Raw genomic sequence first — 20,605 nt, 5'->3', positions numbered from 1 at the left:
GGAAGCTTTGGGTTTAAATCCTACTCTAAATAGTTAAGCAAACCTAAACTGACTGTCCCAGGCAGAGCTGAGGGATTGCTGCACTGTCGAAGGTGCCGTCTTTCAGCTGAAACATCAAACCGAGGATCTGCCCTCTCAGGTGAATGCAAAAGATTGCATGTCACTCATTTCTGAAGAAGGGCAGGGGGATTATCCCCTGTTGTCCAGGACCAATACTTTTTCCTCAATCAACATCACCAAAAAAAAACAGGTGATGTGGTCATTGCGGTTTGTGGGATCTTGCTGTGCACAGATTTGCTGCTGGATTTTCCTAGATTACAATAGTGTCTACATTTCAAAAGCACAGCACTGGCTGTAAAAGCACCTGGGGATGTCCTGAGAATTCTATACGAATGCATGGCCTTTCTTTCTATTTGAAAATATTTGGGAGACCTGGATATTATTAATTCATTATTTTTTTCAACTGAGATGCTTTTGCGTTCTTTCGGATGGGACTGCAGGATGGAGGCATGAGGTGTACAGAACACCCATCGGCCCGTAACAGGACAAGGCCAAGGAACATACTCCAGGTTGTCACATGAAACTGCAACACCCATGTCGAGTCACTCGCTGACTGACAAGCCAATTTTCATCCGGACTTTTCGGACGACTGAGCAGCTGTGGTACTCTTACCGGAGGCCAGTAACCATGGCGACGCTGGAAAATCAGCACGGCAGTGTTGCAAAATGAAAAGAAAATTCTGTTTAAAAAATAAATTAAATTTCACGAAAAAAAAACTCAGTCTTAAGGCCCCTTTTTAATTGGTGGTTCATTACCGCTGCCATTACCTCCTTTTTACGAGAGTGTGTGAAGACGTGGAAAGCATTCTGCAAATAAAAGACAAAACGAAATTCAGAGCTTTGTGGGATTTGGCAAATAAAATTGATTTTCATTCAGTGAGGCTGTTCTTGCAGATGCTAAGGTGTCAGTCCTGTGATTCATTTGGCAGACACTGATAATCCTCAGGTGACTGTCTGGATATTTGACTGCCGTGTCGACAGCTGCTTGACAATTGCTACCATCGTACATCAGTAGCAAGAATATTCCTTCATCAGCATTAACTAGACAATTAAATTTAACCTTCAATATTTTCCTAGCCATTTAAGTTGGTGGACATGTTTGCTGTGCTCCTAATCTATTGCTTTGCATCTTCCAAGGCAGGTGCAGAGTGAAACTCCCTCTAAGCAGTCCCATAAAAACACTCCTGGGGAGTACTGCAAAGGTTGGATACAGAGGAAAGCTCCCTCTACATTGTCCTCATTAAACACTCCCAGGGCAGGTACAGCACAGGGTTAGATACAGAGTAAAGCTCCCTCTACACTGTCCCCATCAAACATTTACAGGGCAGGTACAGCACGGGGTTAGATACAGAGTAAAGCTCCCTCTACACTGTCCCCATCAAACACTCCCAGGACAGGTACAGCACGGGGTTAGATACAGAGTAAAGCTCCCTCTACACTGTCCCCATCAAACACTCCCAGGACAGGTACAGCACGGGGTTAGATACAGAGTAAAGCTCCCTCTACACTGTCCCCATCAAACACTCCCAGGACAGGTACAGCACGGGGTTAGATACAGAGTAAAGCTCCCTCTACACTGTCCCCATCAAACACGCCCAGGACAGGTACAGCATGGGGTTAGATACAGAGTAAAGCTCCCTCTACACTGCCCCCATCAAACATTTACAGGGCAGGTACAGCACGGGGTTAGATACAGAGTAAAGTTCCCTCTACACTGTCCCCATCAAACACTCCCAGGACAGGTACAGCACGGGGTTAGATACAGAGTAAAGCTCCCTCTACACTGTCCCCATCAAACACTCCCAGGGCAGGTACAGCACGGGGTTAGATACAGAGTAAAGCTCCTTCTACACTGTCCCCATCAAAAACCCCCAGGCCAGGAACAGTCAACTCTTTTCTTCTCCACCGATGCTGCCAGACCTGCTGAGTTTTTCCAGGTAATTCTGTTTTTGTTCAGGAACAGTATGGGTTAGATACAGAGTAGAGCTCCCTCTACACTGTCCCCATCAAACACTCTCAGGGCAGGTACAGCACAGGGTTAGATACAGAGTAAAGCTCCCTCTACACTGTCCCCATCAAACACTCCCAGGACAGGTACAGCACGGGGTTAGATACAGAGTCAATCTCCCTCTACACTGTCCCATCAAACACTCCCAGGACAGGTACAGCACGGGGTTAGGTACAGAGTAAAGCTCCCTCTACACTGTCCCCATCAAACACGCCCAGGACAGGTACAGCACGGGGTTAGATACAGAGTAAAGCTCCCTCTACACTGTCCCCATCAAACACTCCCAGGACAGGTACAGCACGGGGTTAGATACAGAGTAAAGCTCCCTCTACACTGTCCCCATCAAACACTCCCAGGGCAGGTACAGCACGGGGTTAGATACAGAGTAAAACTCCCTCTACACTGTCCCCATCAAACACTCCCAGGACAGGTACAGCACGGGGTTAGATACAGAGCAGAGTTCCATCTACACTATCCCAACAAACTCTCTTGGGATCTTGTACATGACTTCGGTTTAATATTTCATCCTTAATGTTTCCTATGGTGGATGGCTCCTTCAATACTGCACTTGGGTGTTAGCTGGATAATGGGTTCAAGCCTCTGAGTTACCCACTGAGCAATGACTGAGACAGTATTTTGGTGAAAAGCCTGGCTGGGATGCCCGATGGTCAAATAGCCCATTGACATTCACTGTATTGGGGTGAATGGTATCTGTGGAATCTGTAGTGAATGAGGAGAGAAGGAAAAGGATAGGTGAAAGGATGGGCCACCTCACTCATGATAAACAGGCTTGTTGAAATATCACCACACCAACTATAACAGAACTTTGAACCAACAGCGAGAAAACTGTGCAACCTCTCACCCAATTAGCAAAATGCTGCAAAAGTGCAAGTGAGCACAATTTTAAACAAAACAGCCTCTGTTAACATTCCGAAGGAGCCTGGTGACTGCCCTTATCACCCCAACACACAAAAACATTCCCACTGATTCTAGTGACACTGAGGTTAGTAAGAAGATCCAAATTCCTGAATTAAGTCAGCAGCGCTGACTGAGTGATGCTGCACTTTTGCCTCTTCCACTCCACTCTGCTCTGCCTCTCTTCCCTGCTCTGTATTCCTCTTTTACCACTTTCTGTCTCTCCTTTGCCTTTCCCTCCCCATAGATCATTTTCTTCCCCTTGTTCTTTCTCACTGCCCCTTTCACTCTATCCGTTTCCTCTCTCTCTCTCTTTTACAGTCTCTCCCCTTTTGGCTTTCTCAGCTTTTTTTTCTCAGTCCATCCCAATTGCTTTCTGTTACTCTTTCTTATTCTGCCTTCTTCTTCCCTCTATTTTTCTCTCTCATTTTTAAGTCCCTTGCTCTATCAGTTTTTATCTTTCCCTTGCGCTCTTTGCTTGTCTTGCATTATTTCTCTGCTTCCCTCTCTTCTGTCTCTCTCTCTCTCTCGTGTCTCTGACTCTTACTTGATCACTTCCTTCCCCCTCCTACTGGCCAAAGGCTGGGCTTCCAGTGACCTGATGGTTGGTCCTGAATCTGTCTAAAATGAGCTAGAGGGGGCCACTAAAGCCCCGGCCTTGGTCACAAACCAGACGGCGAGAAAAGTGTCCTCGTTGCCTGTGGTTCCTCAAGTGGGGTGAATGACCAAAACAAAGTAGCTGCTTTGTCTTGCCATCAAAATGAGGAGATGGTGGCGTTGTGGTAATGTCACTGGACTGGTAATCCCAAAGCCTAGAGTAATTCTGGGGACATGGGTTCAAAGCGCACCACGGTAGCTTGTGGGATTTAAATTCAATCATCAAAAAAACCTGAACTTGAAAAGCTAGTCTCAGTAATGGTGGCTTTGAAACCATCAATGATTGTCGTAAAAACCCATCTGGTTCACTATTGTCCTTCAGGGAAGAAAAGCAGCCATCCTTACGGTGCAAGGTTCTGGTATCAGTCACGTGGTAGTGGAAGGGGCTCTGCGGAAGACAACAGCAGATAGAATCAAGTGAAAGGAAGTAATTTGGTTCGCTTGGCCTATGCTGTTTAGTCCCACTATCCCAGCTTTTGCAACATCCGTCAGATGAGCTAAAAACATAAACAATTCCTGCTTTCTTTTCTTTCCTTGGAACTATAAAGAAAGAGGGAAATATTTGCATGGCAGCTTTCGTGACCTCAAGAAATCCCAAAGTTCTTTACAACCAAACAAAATTCTTTAATTTTGAAGTGTAGCCGCTGTTGCAGTGAAAGAAGCACGGCAATTATGCACGCAGCAAGCACCCTCAAAAAGCAATCTGATAATGGCCAGATAATTGTTTTAGTAATGTTAGTTGAGCAATAAATATTGTCCAGGATATCTCGCTGGATATTCTTTGAAATAGCTCCATGAGCTATCTTATATCCACTTTGACAAAGCAGATGGGGCCTCGGTTTAATAGCTCACTCAATGCTTGCACCTCCAATTGTTCAGTGGTTCTGTCCTTAGTACACTGGGAGTATCAGTCGCAACTTTCTACTGAAGCCTTCAGAGGGGGTTGTCTATGAACCCACAGCCCCTTGGCTCAAGAGGCAAGATGGCTCCCCATTGAGCTATGGCTGCACATCACACTAACAGGAGAGGAAGGGATCAATGTAGAAAATCAGAACAGATGATCAAATTTAGGTTTACAGCGATAACATCCTCGAAGGAAACGTCTTTGAGGGAGCCTTTTTTGTTTGTCTAACCAACCCCTTCAACTTGAGTGACAAGGTTGGGATAAAACATCAAACGGCCATCCACGACATTGTCATGACTACATTGGGCACCCCTCTCCCAATGGGCACTGAACGTGATGTCCCTTTAACTGGGGTTTGTACAGGCAGTGGATGGGTTAACTCCAAATCTAACATTTAAACCAAGACAACCAATAGCAGCAAGAGAAAATAAAAGGGAAGAATAGCTCTATTTAAAAATTAAAAAGAGACAAAATGTCTCTTGACAGCGACTCAGGGTAATATAATGATTAAAAAAAGCAGAGCTTTGATTTTTTAAAAAAATTTCTATCGAACGTATAAACCCGGGGTGTGTGTTACTGCCCCAGTGATACCTCACTACCACTGCAGCGAGGGCTCGGCTGATAGCTTCAGACGCCAGTTAATGAATTCGTCTGGTCCAGTCTAGTCTGCCTACCAGTGATGACTTGATAAAATTGCTAATATCTCTCTCACTTTGTATTCATCGCATGCACTTCCCCTTCCCTCTCCCTTTCTCTCTCGATCCCCTCTTTCTTCTTGCCGAAAGGGCTTTGTTTCTTGTTAGTTGATTTAAAATGTGGATGTCCTTCTCGAATTGCAAAGAATAATAAATAGAAGTGCAGCCTGGAAATAATTTGATTAGTACAATTTTATCTGTTTGGATTTGGGGAGCTGGGGGGTGCGGGGTGGGGGGGGGGGGGAATGACGACTGTGTGGGAGGAAAGGGCTGATGGCTGATGGAGGTGGGAGATAGAAGGGGGAGAGAGAAATTGCAATTTCTTACACCCAGGGGTAAATCAAGTTAGCGATTCCTCTCAAGGCAAAGAGATGAATTTTATTTTACAAAATGTACAAGCTACGTGATTTAAAAACAAATGGAACAAATGACTGCATCATCAACCTATTAATCTTCCCCCGTCTTTTGTTCCTTCAAAGATTTCTTTCTCCCCGGTGCATGCTTGCCTAGAATATGTCTGATCCTTTATGGGGGCTTTGAGGTGCTTGGTGCAGGGATGGCTCTGCATTCCAATGAGCACCAATAGGGTGGGATCGTGCCAGCGTTCCGATCGGAAGGTCTATTAGCAATTTTCCTTCGTTACTCTTTTTGTCTGGCGCCCAATGTATTCCCCCCCCCGGCCCCCCCACCGTCTCCCGATCCGCTCAGTGTGACTGGGCTTTGAACTACCACAAATGCTTGTGGAGGAGCGAGATCAAGTTCCAGATTGATTTAGAAGGGAACCACCATGATTGATTGGAAACAAATTAAAGGCATTCTTCACACCCCGTGCTTCCTGACCTACATTGACACCTGGACTGGCCACGCCTCGATCTGGAAATTCTCATCCTTGTTTTCAATCCTTCCATGGTCTTGACCACCACACCCCCCCCCCCCACCCCCAACACCCCCCCCACCCCACCCCACTCATTATCTCTGCAATCTCCTCCAGCACCACAACCCTCCGAGTTATCTGCACTCCTCCCATTCTGGGTTCTTAAGCATCCCTTACTTCGTCAGTCCTCCCTACCGATTCCCTTCCTAAAGCGCTCTGCCTCACTAACTCTCTCTTGATCATTAGGTCCCTTCTTAAAACCTACCTCTTTGACCAAGCTTTTGGTCACCTGCACTAATATTTCTTCATGTGGCTCAGTCTCAACTGTTGCTTGATAATGCTCCTGTGAAGGGCCTTGGGATATTTTGTGATGCTAAAGTCAATATATAAATGCTTGTGTTTTAAACCAAGAGCAACTGGGAAAAGCTACGCAATATTAACCTGGCACGAAGATTCAAACCGTAGAAATATAGAATTGTAGAAACTTGTACAGAAGGAGGCTGTTTGGCCTGTCAACTCAATGCTGGCTCTTCGAAAGAGCGTTCATGCTTACTTGCCCAAGCCCTTGCTTTCCTTCACGAAAAATTATTAAAACATTTTTATTGCTATCGTTATTAAAAGATTTTAAAAGAATTTAGTGATTTTATAACTGACTCAAAGTTGGCATGATTCCCTACCCCAGATGCACTGCTCCCTGTCCGAGTCACACAGGCCATTCCCTCACTGTCCCTGAATCAAACTCCTGAACTCCCTAATCCAACAGCACTGTGTACCTTCAACATCTGTCTCCAGTGGTTCAAGAAGGTGGCTCCTCACTAGCTTTTCAAGGGGAACTAGGGAATGGGCGACTAAAATTGGCCCCTCCAGCAATGTCACATCTCAAGAAGGAATTTTGAAATGTTGAAGTATTAGGAGGCCCATGTCACTCCTTCATTTTATCCATTTCCACACCCTCCCCACCATCAACTGGTTACAGAGCACTATTAGGATTAATGAACCGGGGTTCTGCTTGCCCCCATATCTGGACGTCTGGGGAGGTGGTGTGAGGAGAGGGGGAGGGGTGTGGGGTCTGGAGGGTGGTTCGGGTGGGGCTCAGGTCAAGTGTGACGGTAATTGGTATGTGGAGGGAGAGGTGAAAGTTGGAAAAGCGCACTGATGTGACGGGAAGCATTGTTCACGTCTGTTCCCCAAGACCTGCTCATTCTAATCCTGTTTTGAGAAGCTGAGCACACAGCAGGATCACTGACTCCTGTCAGTACTTGTGGCCATTAGCGGGAAAGAATTCCTTTGATCTATTATAATGATCAAGAGAGAGAGGGAGAGAGAGAGAGAGAGTGAGAGAGGGGTGGGAGAGAACTAGTTTGGGGAAGAGACTATCTTTTTGATACTGGTTGGTATGCTAAAATGTTACCTGCCAAAGATATCATTACCTGATACCCTCTGTGAAGTTTGTGCAATGATGTACAAGCCATCATTATTGTTTACTTAGTAGGCACAATGCAAAATAGAAAAATAAATCAAAAACAAAAGGTGATAATTTTGTTAATTGGTCTAGACAGTGAATATTTCTGTGGGGTGACGACAGGAGCTTGACTAAGCATATCCTCCCCTCGTAAACTATTCCATCCATCTTCCTTCAAGTGTTGTCTGTTTGGCACATGAGCTGCTTCCTATGGCACTGAGCTCCTTGCCCATTCAAAGCCAGGGTTCCAACTTGCCTCAATGCCTCCCGATCACCTCTGCTTCCTATTAATCACCCTGAAAGGCTTCCGTCAGAGTGCAGCTGGGATTGGTGAGCAGGGTGCCTGTGGTCCCTGTGTCTGGGCAGGTTGGAGAGTGTGGGGTGGGGTGCGGTGCAGGGACTGGGTGTGATGCCTAAAGGTCATCGGCAGGTAGAGGGAGGGGTGCAAGTTGAAAGTGCACACAGGTTTGATGGGAGACTTTGTTCCCTCCTGCTCCCCAAGACCTGGTGGTTTTAGTGCCACCTTGAAAAGAAAATGGAACCATTTGCTGGAACCAAACCCCTTCCCTCACACACATCACGAAAAGAAATAGACAACATGACAGGAAAGAAATAAGTAAACTCTTGCAATTCTATAGCACCTTTCACAACCTCAGGATTCCCAAAAAGCTTTGCAGTCAATGAAGTACTTTTGAGGTGCAGTCACTGTTGAAATGTAGAAAATATGCACACAGGAAGATCCCACAAACAGCAATGTGGTAAATGACCAGGTAATCTGTTTTATTGAAGTTGGTTGAGGGATAAATGTTAGTCAGCACACCAGAGAGAACTCCCCCGCTCTTATTCAAAATGTTGCCATGTAATCTACCCAAGAGGGTAGCCTGGGCATCAGTATATTGTTTCATGTGAAAAATAGCATTTCCAACAATACAGCACTGCACTGATGGTGCTTAAGGAGACTTCACATGCAGGGTCTCTAGTATGGGGCTTGAACCCATAACCTTTTGGTTTTAGAGGCAAGAATGTTGTCTACTGAGCCACAGTTGACTCGAATGAGTCGAGCTGTCCTCCATCTTCAACAGCTAAATAGCTTACCAATGCTTACAGAGAGGCTAGTACGGAGAGGCCTTGCATGAACAGTCATTAAGGAGGTGAGGTGAGAAATCATGTGTTAGTGTGCTGAGACACATGTTGTTTGGGGTGGAGGGGTGGGGGGTGGTGGGGGTGGGGGCAGGTAACCTTTCCGAGGGGACAGGCTGAACCTCCACGTTATTGGAACCAGACCATTTCATGCGTGGCGGCCCTGTTTTGGGAGCTAAGTGGGTGGAAATTGCTGAACACACGTTGGTGGGACCCACCCGGTTTTGGAATATGGGCACTTGGCACAGAGCAGAGCAGGACCCAGGAGAAGTGGGGGGAGGGGGGAGGGAGTGTGCATGGACAACAGGGCAGGATGAGAAGGAAGGATGTTATCAAATCGAAAACAGGAAAGGAAATAAATTGATTGGAAGGCAAAAGGATCCTGAGGTGAACTGAGAGGAAACAGGGCCTCTGTTCAAAAGGGAAAATGCTCAGTAAGGGGCTTGAGAGAGTCCATGGAGGGATTTTAAAAATCTGCAAGGCCTGGGCAGGGTTAAAAATATTCCTTTGTGACAAAGTCATTGGTTTAATTCAGACAAGTGCCTCAGTGAGGCTATTTCTGAGGTGAGCGTAAAGGAGAACTGAGGGACTGTAGACTGACTGAGTCTTATAGGCTTAGTCTACAATGAGTCAGGTTTTCTCAGTAAATTTCAAGTAGCTAGGTTTTCTATTCACAACACTGGATTTGGACACAGGTTGAAACTATTAACGAGGATGATATTGTCTCCTATCCCCTTGCTCTTTTGCATTCTTGATCACACTAACTTCTCCTCAACTATCGATGCTAGGTTTGCCTCATTCCCCACCTCCACCCATTCTCTGAACAGCTAAAGACATCCGAAGCTGTACACAGATCCCTCACCCACCACCTTCGCTGCTCACTTCATACCAGAATGGTGGGGATAGGCAAAGATTTGCAACCTTCAGCCTCACCCACCACCACCACCACCCCACCCCAAAAAAAATGCTTTGGTAACAACTGGTAACTAGACCACTGCTGTCGGTTATAAATGGGCCCCCACTTCTCCGCTACAATTTCCATTCTCCTGCTTAAGTCCAGACACCTCGTATTCATAAAGCATCTTGCACACGGGGAAATCATAAACCGTCCCCCGGGGGTGGGGGGGGTGGAATTGTTTTGTGAATTGGTGGCGGTTAACGTTTCACAACCGGGGGATTAAGAACTGACGCAGGGGCCTGACTTCCCACACCACGATGTTCCTTCATGTCAAGAGGTCGGCCGGAGGTGGGGGGCAGGGGTGGGGGAGCGAAGTGTCCTCACCTCCCCCCAGGAGGTTGACAGTGTCCTCCGCCCAGATCCCAAGAACCTAACTTGTGATATTTAAAAGAGGACGGACTCACAAGTTAGGGTCTCAGGGACTGGGAGAAGTTCCTCAATCGTCTTCAGCCTTCTCCTCAGTTTGTCCGGACCGTGCTGTTCAGAGAGTCTCACACACGCACTCTCACACACCATCTCCTCACACTCTCCGTTCTCGTAGCTGCGAACCTTTTTAACCACTCTCCATTGCCCACCCCTCGAGAACAACTCATAATTAAGGGGAATAAACTAATCTTTCCCCCGTCAACTGGCTCCCTCCCCCCACGGCTTCACAAGTACTACTGTCACCAGCGGGGAAATACACAATCTTTTATTTAATATTTAATCACTTACAAAGCAGTTAAAAGGAGGAACGACACACTCGGCTTAAAGCAGGCAGCACGATTCCGGAGCCAGAGCTTCTCGCTTCACCCTGACGCACTCTCTCCCACCTCCCCCCCCCCCCACCCTAGTTATCCTCTTCGGCATCCTACAGCATACTCCTGATTGATTTGATTTTTCGGTATGATAGGTGAGATAAAGTGCAGGTGTCTCAGACAAAAAGCTGTGGCTTCCCCGCTATCAACCGACCTCTCCGATCCCCCGGTCCACAGCCATCGGGCCACGATCCCTAAGGTTTTAAAAATACTTTGTCGGTAGGAGACGAGACTGTCAGTCTCCTCTCATGCAACCCCCAACACCGATCTCAGCAACAGAGACCATAAGTGGACACCAATGGACACCAGACAACCCCACCCACCACCGAACGCACACACACATACACACACACACACGTACACACACACTAGCTAGCCCCTGAAGAAATGTGCAAGGTGCTTACGGGCACATCTTATCTCAAAAAGCGGTTAACATATTCGATGGGGATCACCAAGGTCAGTGCAAGGCAAATGCGACGACACAGAAGTGTAGACGAGAGCTTGTACCCTTATTCAGGGCTAAAGAGGGAGCGAGAGAGGGAGAGAAGAGAGACAGAGAAAGAGAGAGACAGAGATAGAAAGAGAGACAGACAGACAGAATGTATCACTGCAGTATCGTGCCTGAGAGGCAGCCCCTGGGAATCTCGCCCAGCTTTTGCTTAGATCATTAGTCTGTCTGCCGATGCATTATAGATCAATATTCGCTGTTGTTTTCTCCTCTAAATCGAGACGTGGAAAACAATAAAAAAAAACCCCACACACAAGCACTCATCAGCGACCGTAGAAACGAGAGCCTTTAAAAAGAAAGAAAAGGAGATGGCAATATTTCTCTTTGTCTCTTTTCCCCTCTTCCTCTTCCTCCCCGCATTTCGTTTTTTTGCCGTGTAGCAGAAAAATGAAAGCTTGTCTGTCACTGCGTCACCTCGCTCAGATTGCCAACAAAGTACACATGCCTTCTAAAAGACTGCATTGCAAACCAGCTCAGTCCGATTCCTATCCTCGCCCTTGCTCTGTTTCGACACTCCTGTACTGTCACATTGAGACCGTACAGCATCGTTTGTTTAAGAGAGCAGCGCTCTGTGTTTCCGTGAGAGAAAAAAATAGGTGTCGCGAGAATAATTCAAAAGATGTTTAGCAAAGCATTTAATTATTGTTTCTTCTTTTCTAGCACTTTCTGCAGCCTCTGTGCAGCAAAAAGCGATGAGCTGTAAAATAAAATACATTTTAAAGGACTGCTTTTTCTCTCTGTTGCGATGTAAATGTGATCTTAATCAAATGCTTCCTCTCTTGCTCTCCCCCTCCCCCCCGCCCCCCCCACCCCTCCTCCTGTGGGAATAGATCTCAAGCTTCAAAGATTAAAATCAGTCGCGTATCATTTCCAACATACCTTGTTGCTGACTGACTTGCCTATCTCCGAGAATGCAGGGGCTCAGGGAGGGATGCTGACTCACACTGGCTGTGTGTGTATGGGGAGGAGGGAGGGGGCTGTATTATCGGCTGGTATTTTGACTGTCTCATCATTAACTCACAGACTTAGCATCCACCCGCCTGCTCAAAGCCACTGGGACTGTAAGGTTTCAGAACAGGGTTGGAAAGCCTGGTCCTTACAGGTCACAGACACAAACATACACACAGATACACACACAGATATACACGCATACACAAAAACATGCACACAAACACACGCACAAACATAAGTACATGCACATAAAGATGCACACAAACACGTACACATGCCATCATTAATAGTCACACACACACACACACACACACACACAGACGCACACGTACACACACGCACACACAGATAAATGCATATGCACGCACACATATGCAGACACAACTACACACATAATAACGGACACACGCAGACGCAAACACATACAGACATGTGCACACAAACAAACAGGTACATTTTCACATATGAGCGCACACACACACATACACACACACACACACAAGTACGCATGCACACAAACACAAAGGGGAAAAAAAAATGCCATTTTTCTCTTTCATTCCCAAGTTCCTTTTCTTTTCCCATCACTCTTCTATTACCTGGTGATTTCTCAGACCGGATATGTCCCTCGCTCCTATCCCTTACAAGGACAGGGGGAGTGCGCTACACAAAATTGACAGATAGACTCCCCCCAACCCCCAGGGCTCCTCCTTCCCCCATTCCATCCTTTCCACTCATACATTTTCTCACCCCACCCTAATTCCTGTACTCCAGGCTCCCATTTTCCCACCTCACCCCCACCATTCCCAAACTCCCCATCCCCCACTTTCCCCTCCCTACATACCTCCTGCTTTCCCACTCCCACTCCTCCACTTCCAGTCCATCCACACCCCTCAGTCCATTTAATTCCCATTCCGCATTCTCCTTTCCCCACCCTGACAGGCCCCCTCCTGCTCCCCAGCTCCCTGCCTCTCTAACACTCCACTGCCCCCTCCTCTATTCTCCAGTCCTCCTACTTCCACTCCTCAGTCCCCAAACCTGCCCCTGCCCACCCCCCCCCCCCACCACCCAACTCCCCACCTACCCTTCTCCGACTTCCCACCTTACTACTCCCCACCACAACTGTCTTGTCTGCCTACTCCAGGATCTCCCTACCCCACAGCCCCACAATCCCCCCAACGCCATACCCTGCTCTCCCACTGCTACCCACCCCCCCCCCCCCCACCCACCACCTCCCCCCGCCCTACACATACACACTAACGCGCCTCCGGCAATCATCTCCCTTCTAATCAATACGATGTATTTCCACATACAGTCGCTGGAGCCAGCCTTGGAAAAATGCAGAAATACTTTCATCCTTTTCTCTGTGCCTCAGCAAGATCACATGATGCAGAAACAGCAGGCTGCCCGCAGATGTTCATACTTGCAGTTCAACAGCAACTTAACATTCTCTATCTGTCAATACGAATGGTCAGGATCGCCGTCCGTCTGCCTATTTATCTAACTACTGTACATATTTCTCTCTCTCTACTTGTCTTCCTATCTATCTATACTTATTCCAAGGGATTAAATGACTATCTTTGGTTCACTCTAAAATCCTGTCTCTGCGTCCCTTTCCCAGTCTCTCTCTCTTCCTGTATCCCTCTTCTCTCTCTCCTCCCCTTCCTTCCTGCATCTCTCCCTCTTTCCAGCGTACTACATGTTTCTCCTCTATCTCCAACCGAGTTGGTATAACCCTGTCTCTCTTTTCTCTGCCTCTCCCTGCCTGTTCCTAGCCCTCCTCCCCTCCTCGTTTATCTTTTGCTCTTTATATCCTCTCTCCTGTCTCTTCCATCTCTCTGGCTGCCACCATCTTCTCCCTACCCATTTCTTTCCTCTCTCTCCATCCATCCCTCTCTCTGCCCTGAGCTCTCCCTCTCCCTTTTGTCTCTTCCTATGTGTCCCTCCCCCCCTCCCTGAGGCTTTCCATACTTTCTCCCAGTTTATATCTCTTTTGTTTTTCTCTTTATCTCACTATCTTTCTTTTTCTCTCCCCTTCCTCTTTATCTCTACCTATTTCTATCCCACTACTCATTCTACCTCCTACTCTCTGTGTCTCACTAATTCTTCCTCTTTCCTCTCACTCTATTCTTTGGTCACACTCTCTCTTCCGCCCTGTATCTTTGTATCTCTTCCTAATGATATCTTCCTCTTCTCTTGATCTCCAGATAATCTTTTCTTGCTTGGCGCACTTAACAACAGGCCGTTCTAAGTATCAGAATTTTAAGCTCCAAGATTCCAAAAACCATCATTAGCCCCATTCTCTGTCCTATTATTCCCAGTTTACTGCTTAAATCATTACGGTTTTAAAGTTCAATTTCGCTTGCTAGAGTGGGGTGAGGGCTTTCTTTGCAGATGTGGAGAGTGAACCCCTGATTTCGGTCATGCCAAGACATATTGTCACATCCCAGCATGCACTGCTGCACCGTAGTTAGCTACCCTGATTTAAAATTGCAGATCTTTGGCCATGTTGCCCACGGTGGGAACTTGAACACCACAAAAGATTGATCCTTTCTGACGAAGATGCTATTTCTTCCCCAGTTCCCAGCCCCAATCTCTCTCCTGCTCTCGAATTGAACAAGCTGTGCTTTAACTGAAGGTGACACTGATCAATCGCCACGGAAATAGCCCATTCACCAGATTAAAAAGGAAGGAGAGTTGACAGATAGGGAGAGAGCAAGAGCGAGAGACAGAGACAGACAGAAAGATAGAAAGGCAGAAAGAGGGCGAGAGAGAGAGAGTGTGATTTAAGAGAGACAGAAAGAAAGCAAGAAGCAGTGAGAAATAAAGAGACAGAAAGAAAGCAAGAGGGAGAGACAGAAAGAGAGTAAGAGACACACAGAGAGAAATAGAGAGACAGAAAGAGCAAGAGGTATAGATAGAGAGCAAGAGAGAGGCAGAAAGAAATAGAGAAACAAAACGAGAGAAAGACAGCAAAAGGGATAGAGAAAGAGAACAAGAGCAGGAGGTATAGATAGAGAGCAAGAGAGAGGCAGAAAGAAATAGAGAAACAAAACAAGAGAAAGACAGCAAAAGGGATAGAGAAACAGAACAAGAGCAGGAGGTATAGATAGAGAGCAAGAGAGAGGCAGAAAGAAATAGAGAAACAAAATGAGAGAAAGACAGCAAAAGGGATAGAGAAAGAGAACGAGAGACAGCGGGAGAAATAGAGAGAGGCAGAAAGTGACAGGGAGAGAAAGATAACAAGAGAGAAAGAAAAAGGCATAGAGAAATAAGGAAGGCAGGACAGAGAAAACAAGGAGGAGGAAGAAAGAGTAAAAGAGATGATGATGGAGAGCAGACAGAGTCAGACGAGGCAGAGAGCAAGATAAATAGAGCCAGAGATGTCAAGAGGAAGCGAGACAGAGAGTCAGTGAGATATCTCGACAGAGGCCAAGCTAGAGAAAGAAGAAAGAATTAAAGAAAAAGATACAGGAAAATGGAGACAGAGATAAGACAGAGAGAGAAACAGAAGGAGAAACAGCTAGCCAAAGATATATAGAGAAAACACAAGACAGAGATACTGAGAAACAGCAGAGAGAGAGAGGGAGAGAGAAAGAGAGAGAGAGAGAGTGAAAGAGAGAGTGAGAGAGAGAGAAGCCCTTAAAAAGGAATGGAGAAATGGAGTCAGACAGACAATTTAGAGAGGAACAGTCAGAAAGATCAGTGAGAGGCAAAAACACAAGAGGATGAGAGCCAGGGAGAGAAAAAAAAATAATCGGCAAAACTAAACTAAAATACAAAGCACAAGCAACAAGAAAATGCACAGCAGAAACAAATCATTAACCCTTACCCTGCTGAGTTAATCAGGAGCTCCGCACAGTGAAGGCTGACAATATGCTGAGCAGTTATTGTTTTGAACCATTTGATTCTTCTGACAATTAAAGAAAAAAAATCACTATTTAAGACAAATAAAAGGAACAGCAAAGCCCTGCTTCCATCTTTAGGTGGGTTGCGTGGGGAGGGATGGATTCTGTCTCCTGGCTGCTACTTGCGCAGGCCCCCCTCCACACCACCCCCCAACCCCCCGCATCAGCTCGGTCTCTCCTGAACTCAGTCCTACTCAGTTAAACCGTTCCGACATCCTTGGCCTTTATCTCTCTATAGAATGTTTTTTTCTCTCTCCCTCCCTCGCTTTACCCACAATGCCCCAGACAAATTGGGGTCGCGACCTCAGTCTGGCTATCACGATAAATAAATAAATAAATAAGTTGAAAAAACACAGTCCGATAATAATAGTTTGGTTAGAGCTTACAGCCAACCTATCTGCCCCTCTCTTGCTCGGACAGTTGCCTCCCTCAGTAGCCACATCGAGCCCTTCACATCGGAGTCAAGGGGAAGCAAATGGATGAACTTGTTTCTCTTTAAAAGGAAAGAAAGCTCGCATGCTTAATGTGGCACAAACACCTGACTGCAGTTGCATACAATTTAAAGAAAATAAATAAAAGGCAAATTAAACGAACTGAAGTCAAGATCAGGTGTTAAAATAACACGAGAGAGAGCAAGAGAGATAAAGCATGTCGACTTGTAATGGTGGCCAGGTTCAAGTATGCTGCCTCCTTTTTGGAAGACTGTGAATCCCGTTGGGAATGCAGAGCAGATAGGATCAATATAAGACGGAATCGCAGACGCTGTAATCAATCTGCTCTATTACTACTGTCAAGAAAGCCCAAGGAGAGGGTCTCCTCTCTTGCCATGCATCTTTCATTTCAAACAAAGACCCATGACTTAACACTTGGAAGAATCAAACAATTGTAATCTCCTCCAACAGGCTAACAGCATTCAGCTTAAAAAAATATACATACCTACAAGAACACAAATATATATTATACCCACAGGTTCACAAATACACACACATATCCTTTAAAAAGACAGACACATGCATGTATATACATACAAAGGCATATACAGATGCACGCATATATACACAAATACATATTATAGAGACACACACAAAACTGGGTTCCTGAATTGTCTTCTCAGTCGAAGATGCAGGATTCTTCCGTCGGTCTATTTTTTCTTCCTCCACCGCCACCCCCCGCCCCCCCCCACCCCGTTCCCACCCCTCCCCCCTCATTTTCAAAAAATCAATGGCATTGATCTTGTGCGGGGTCTAGAGGCTGCACCTTCATCAAGCAGTGAAGAAAGCTTGTGACACAGCGTAAGGGAAGCTGCCAGTGCCAGACAGATCGATTAGCTCCCTAACTGCAGAGACTGAAGCTCCTGTGAATTGATGACTGCATCTGCTGTGGTAGCAAAAAAAAACCTTCTACCTCGCAATTACTACAGGAATAAAATGCCAATTCCCTTTCATCGCCTTTGACAAATTTACCCTTGTTTGTCTCTTCTGATGGTGATGGGTACCCCTGGGCTATGTGGCCACAGACACGGAGGTCCAAGAGGTCATTCTGTGCCTGAGAAACCCAGGTGTTGAGTGCTGGTGGATACTTGACTGCGATGGCATCTTCCCAGCGTTAAGTCAGTGGATAGCTATCAAAAGAAGGCGGCTCTCTAGGGCCAGAGCCACTGAGGTCAACCGTACCGACTGGCCCTAGCGGAGATTAGCTTACTTGGCACAGATAGGCAACCAAACCCGGGGCATTGTGGGTTGAGCTGACCTGAGCCTACCAACACTTGGGCGCAATCACTGCATTCAGTGCTGCTTGTTCAGGGAGGGGCGAGGCATCAGGGGCTTGGGATTGGTTTCTTGTTGCTATGCAGATACCCACTGGCCTGGAAAGTGCACAGGTGTAGACTCATGAAAGTTAGGAAATACTTCTTTGTGCAATAGAAATGCAGAGCTTAGCTCGTCAAAGGTATTAAGGGATACGTGGTTGGATGGATTTGAAATATAGATCAGTCATGATCTCATTGAATGGTGGAATAGACTCATGGGGCTGAATGGTCTCCTTCTGTTCATCTGTTGTGATATCCCACACCTGTGGTGGAGCTCAGTTTGGTTGATTGTGGTGGGGTGGTGGTGGGGGGGGGTGCAGGGGGAATGGCGGGATTGGGGGGCAGGGACGGGGGAGGGAAGGGGGCCTTGATCTAGCACGTTGGTTGAGATGGCAGGTATCTAGGAACTGGGGATTACCAATGCATCCTAGTCCAAAGTCAAAACCGGGAACCGTGCAGACCCATAGGCAAGTCCTAGAGGTTGAATATGGGCTCAGAGGTTCCTTGGAGTGAAATGGAGACTGTTCCCCAGAGCCAAGCTTGGTCAACACAGCTACATGAATGAAGGCACTGAAAGAATAGCAGCAAAAAGAGGGAATCAAATTGATTAAACCTTACTGGATGCACTTAGTCAGGAATTCTTGGATAAAAATGAGCAAATGCATAGGCAGGGTAGAGGGGTGATGACAATCAAGTTAAAATGCCCATTTGGATGATGTAGCAGACTTCAGCCTCAGCTTGTGGGTTCATAGTGAATCAGCACCTTCTGGAGGGCAGGAGTAAGGAGAGAAAGACTTACATTTCTTTAGCATCTTTCACACCCTCAGGACATCCCAAAACACATGACATCCAATTAGTTACTTCTGAAGTTTAGTCACTGTTGTAATGTAGGGAACACAGCAACCAATATGTGCACAACCATCTCGCACAAACATCAGTGAGATAATGACCAGGACATTTTTTTAATACTTTCACAGGATATGAATGTCATTGGCCAGGCCAGCATTTACTGCCCATCACTAATTGCCCTTGCAAAGGAGGTGGTCAGCCATCTTCTTGATCCACTGCAGTACATGTGGTGTAGGTACACACACAGTGCTGTTAGGGAGGGAGTTCCATGATTTTGATCCAGCGACAGTGAAAGAGACCATTCAGCCCCTTGAGACTATTCCACCAGTTAATGAGATCATGACTGAGTTCCAAGTCAGGATGGTGAGTGACTTGGAGGGGAACTTGCAGGAGATGGTGTTCCCATGCATTTGCTGCCCCTATCCTTCTAGGTGGAAGAGGTCATGGGTTTGGAAGGTGCTGTCGAAGGAGCTTTGGTGAGTTGCTGCAAACATCTTGTAGATGGTACACACTGCGGCCACTGTGCACCGATAATGGATGCATCGAATGTTGAAGGTGGTGGATGGGGTGCCAATCAAGCGGGCTGCTTTGTCCTGGATAGTGTGGAGCTTGTTGAATGTTGTTGGAGCTGCACTCATCCAGGCAAGTGGAGAGTATTCCATCACACTCCTGACTTGTGCCTTGTAGATCATGTACAGGCTTTGGGGAGTCAGGAGGTGAGTTACTCTGTAGAATTCCCACCTCTGACCTGTTCTTGTAGCCTCCGTATTTATATGACTGGTTCAGTTCAGCTTCTGGTCAATGGTAACCCCTAGAATGTTGATAATGGGAGATTCAGCAATGGTAATGCCATTGAATGTCAATGGGAGATGGGTGGATTCTCTCTTATTGGAGATGGTCATTGTCTGGCATATATGTGGCGTGAATGTTACTTGCCACTTATCATCCCTTGCCTGAATGTTGTCCATGTCTTGCTGCTTATGGGCATGGACTGCTTCAGTACCTGAGGAGTCACAGATGATGCTGAACATTGTGCAATCACTAGCGAACATCCACACTTCTGACTTTATGATGGATGGAAAGTCATTAAGCAGCTGAAGATGGTTGGGTCTCGGACATTACCCTGAAGAATTACTGCAATGATGTCCTGGGATGGAGATGATTGACCTCCAACAACCACAACCATCTTTCTTTGTGCTAGGTATGTCTCCAACCAGCGGAAGGTTCCCCCCCACCCCCCCCCCCAATGATTTCCATTAACTACAGCTTTGCCAGGGGTCCTTGATGCCACACTAGGTCAAATGCTGCTTTGGTGTCAAGCGCAGTCACTCTCACCTCATCTCTTGAGTTCAGCTCTTTTGTCCATGTTTGAACCAAGGCTGTAATGAGGTCAGGAGCTGAGTGGCCCTGGCAGAACCCAAACTGAGTGTCAGTGAGAAGGTTATTTCTAAGCAAGTGCTGCTTGATATCACTGTTGATGACGCCCCCATCACTTTGCTGATGATCAAGAGTACACCGATGGGGTGGTAATTGGCTGAGTTGGAGTTGTCCTGTCTTTTGTGGACAGAACATACCTGGACTATTGCCCAAATGTTGTCAGGGCCCATAGCCTTTGCAGGATCCAGTGCCTTGAACGGTTTCCTGTTGGCTTCCTCACCGCTTGCCGCAGACCCAGCCTATGTCCTTTAGGCCTTGGCCAGCTTGGTCAGTAATGGTGCTACCAAGCCACTCTTGGTGATTTACAGTGAAGTCTCCCACCCAGAGTACATTCTGTGCCCTTGACACCTTCAGTGCTTCCTTGAAATGGTGTTCAACACCGCTGAAGGGGTACTGATTCATCAGCTGAGGGGGAGATGAGGTTGGTGGGGGGCGCAGTGACCAACAGCAGCTTTTGTTGTCCATGTTTGATCTGATGTCATGAGACTTCATGGGGTCCAGAATCAATATTGAGGGCTCCCAGGGCAATTCCCTCTCGACTGTTTACTACTATGCCACCACCTCCAGCGGATCTGTCCTGTTGGTGGGGCAGGGCATACGCAGGGATGGTGATGGTGTTGTCTGGGACATGTAAGGTATGATTCGGTGAGCATGACTATGTCAGGCTGTTGCCTGACTA

General features: G+C 46.7%; 1 long non-coding RNA gene across 2 annotated transcripts in view; it reads right to left on the bottom strand.

The window, feature by feature from the left end:
* Positions 1-331: 331 nt before the first annotated feature.
* LOC121290319 overlaps positions 332-20,605 on the bottom strand; it is a 424,761-nt gene continuing 404,487 nt past the window's right edge. For both annotated transcript variants that reach the window (XR_005945767.1, XR_005945768.1), the window contains one exon: positions 332-866. This is a non-coding gene — a long non-coding RNA (uncharacterized LOC121290319). The remainder of the gene's footprint in view (positions 867-20,605) is intronic.

The sequence above is a fragment of the Carcharodon carcharias genome, chromosome 18 (assembly GCF_017639515.1).
Source record: "Carcharodon carcharias isolate sCarCar2 chromosome 18, sCarCar2.pri, whole genome shotgun sequence".
Taxonomy (NCBI): Eukaryota; Metazoa; Chordata; class Chondrichthyes; order Lamniformes; family Lamnidae; genus Carcharodon; species Carcharodon carcharias.
Note: the sequence above shows the minus strand (reverse complement) of the source record. Positions and strands in the feature narration are given on the sequence as shown.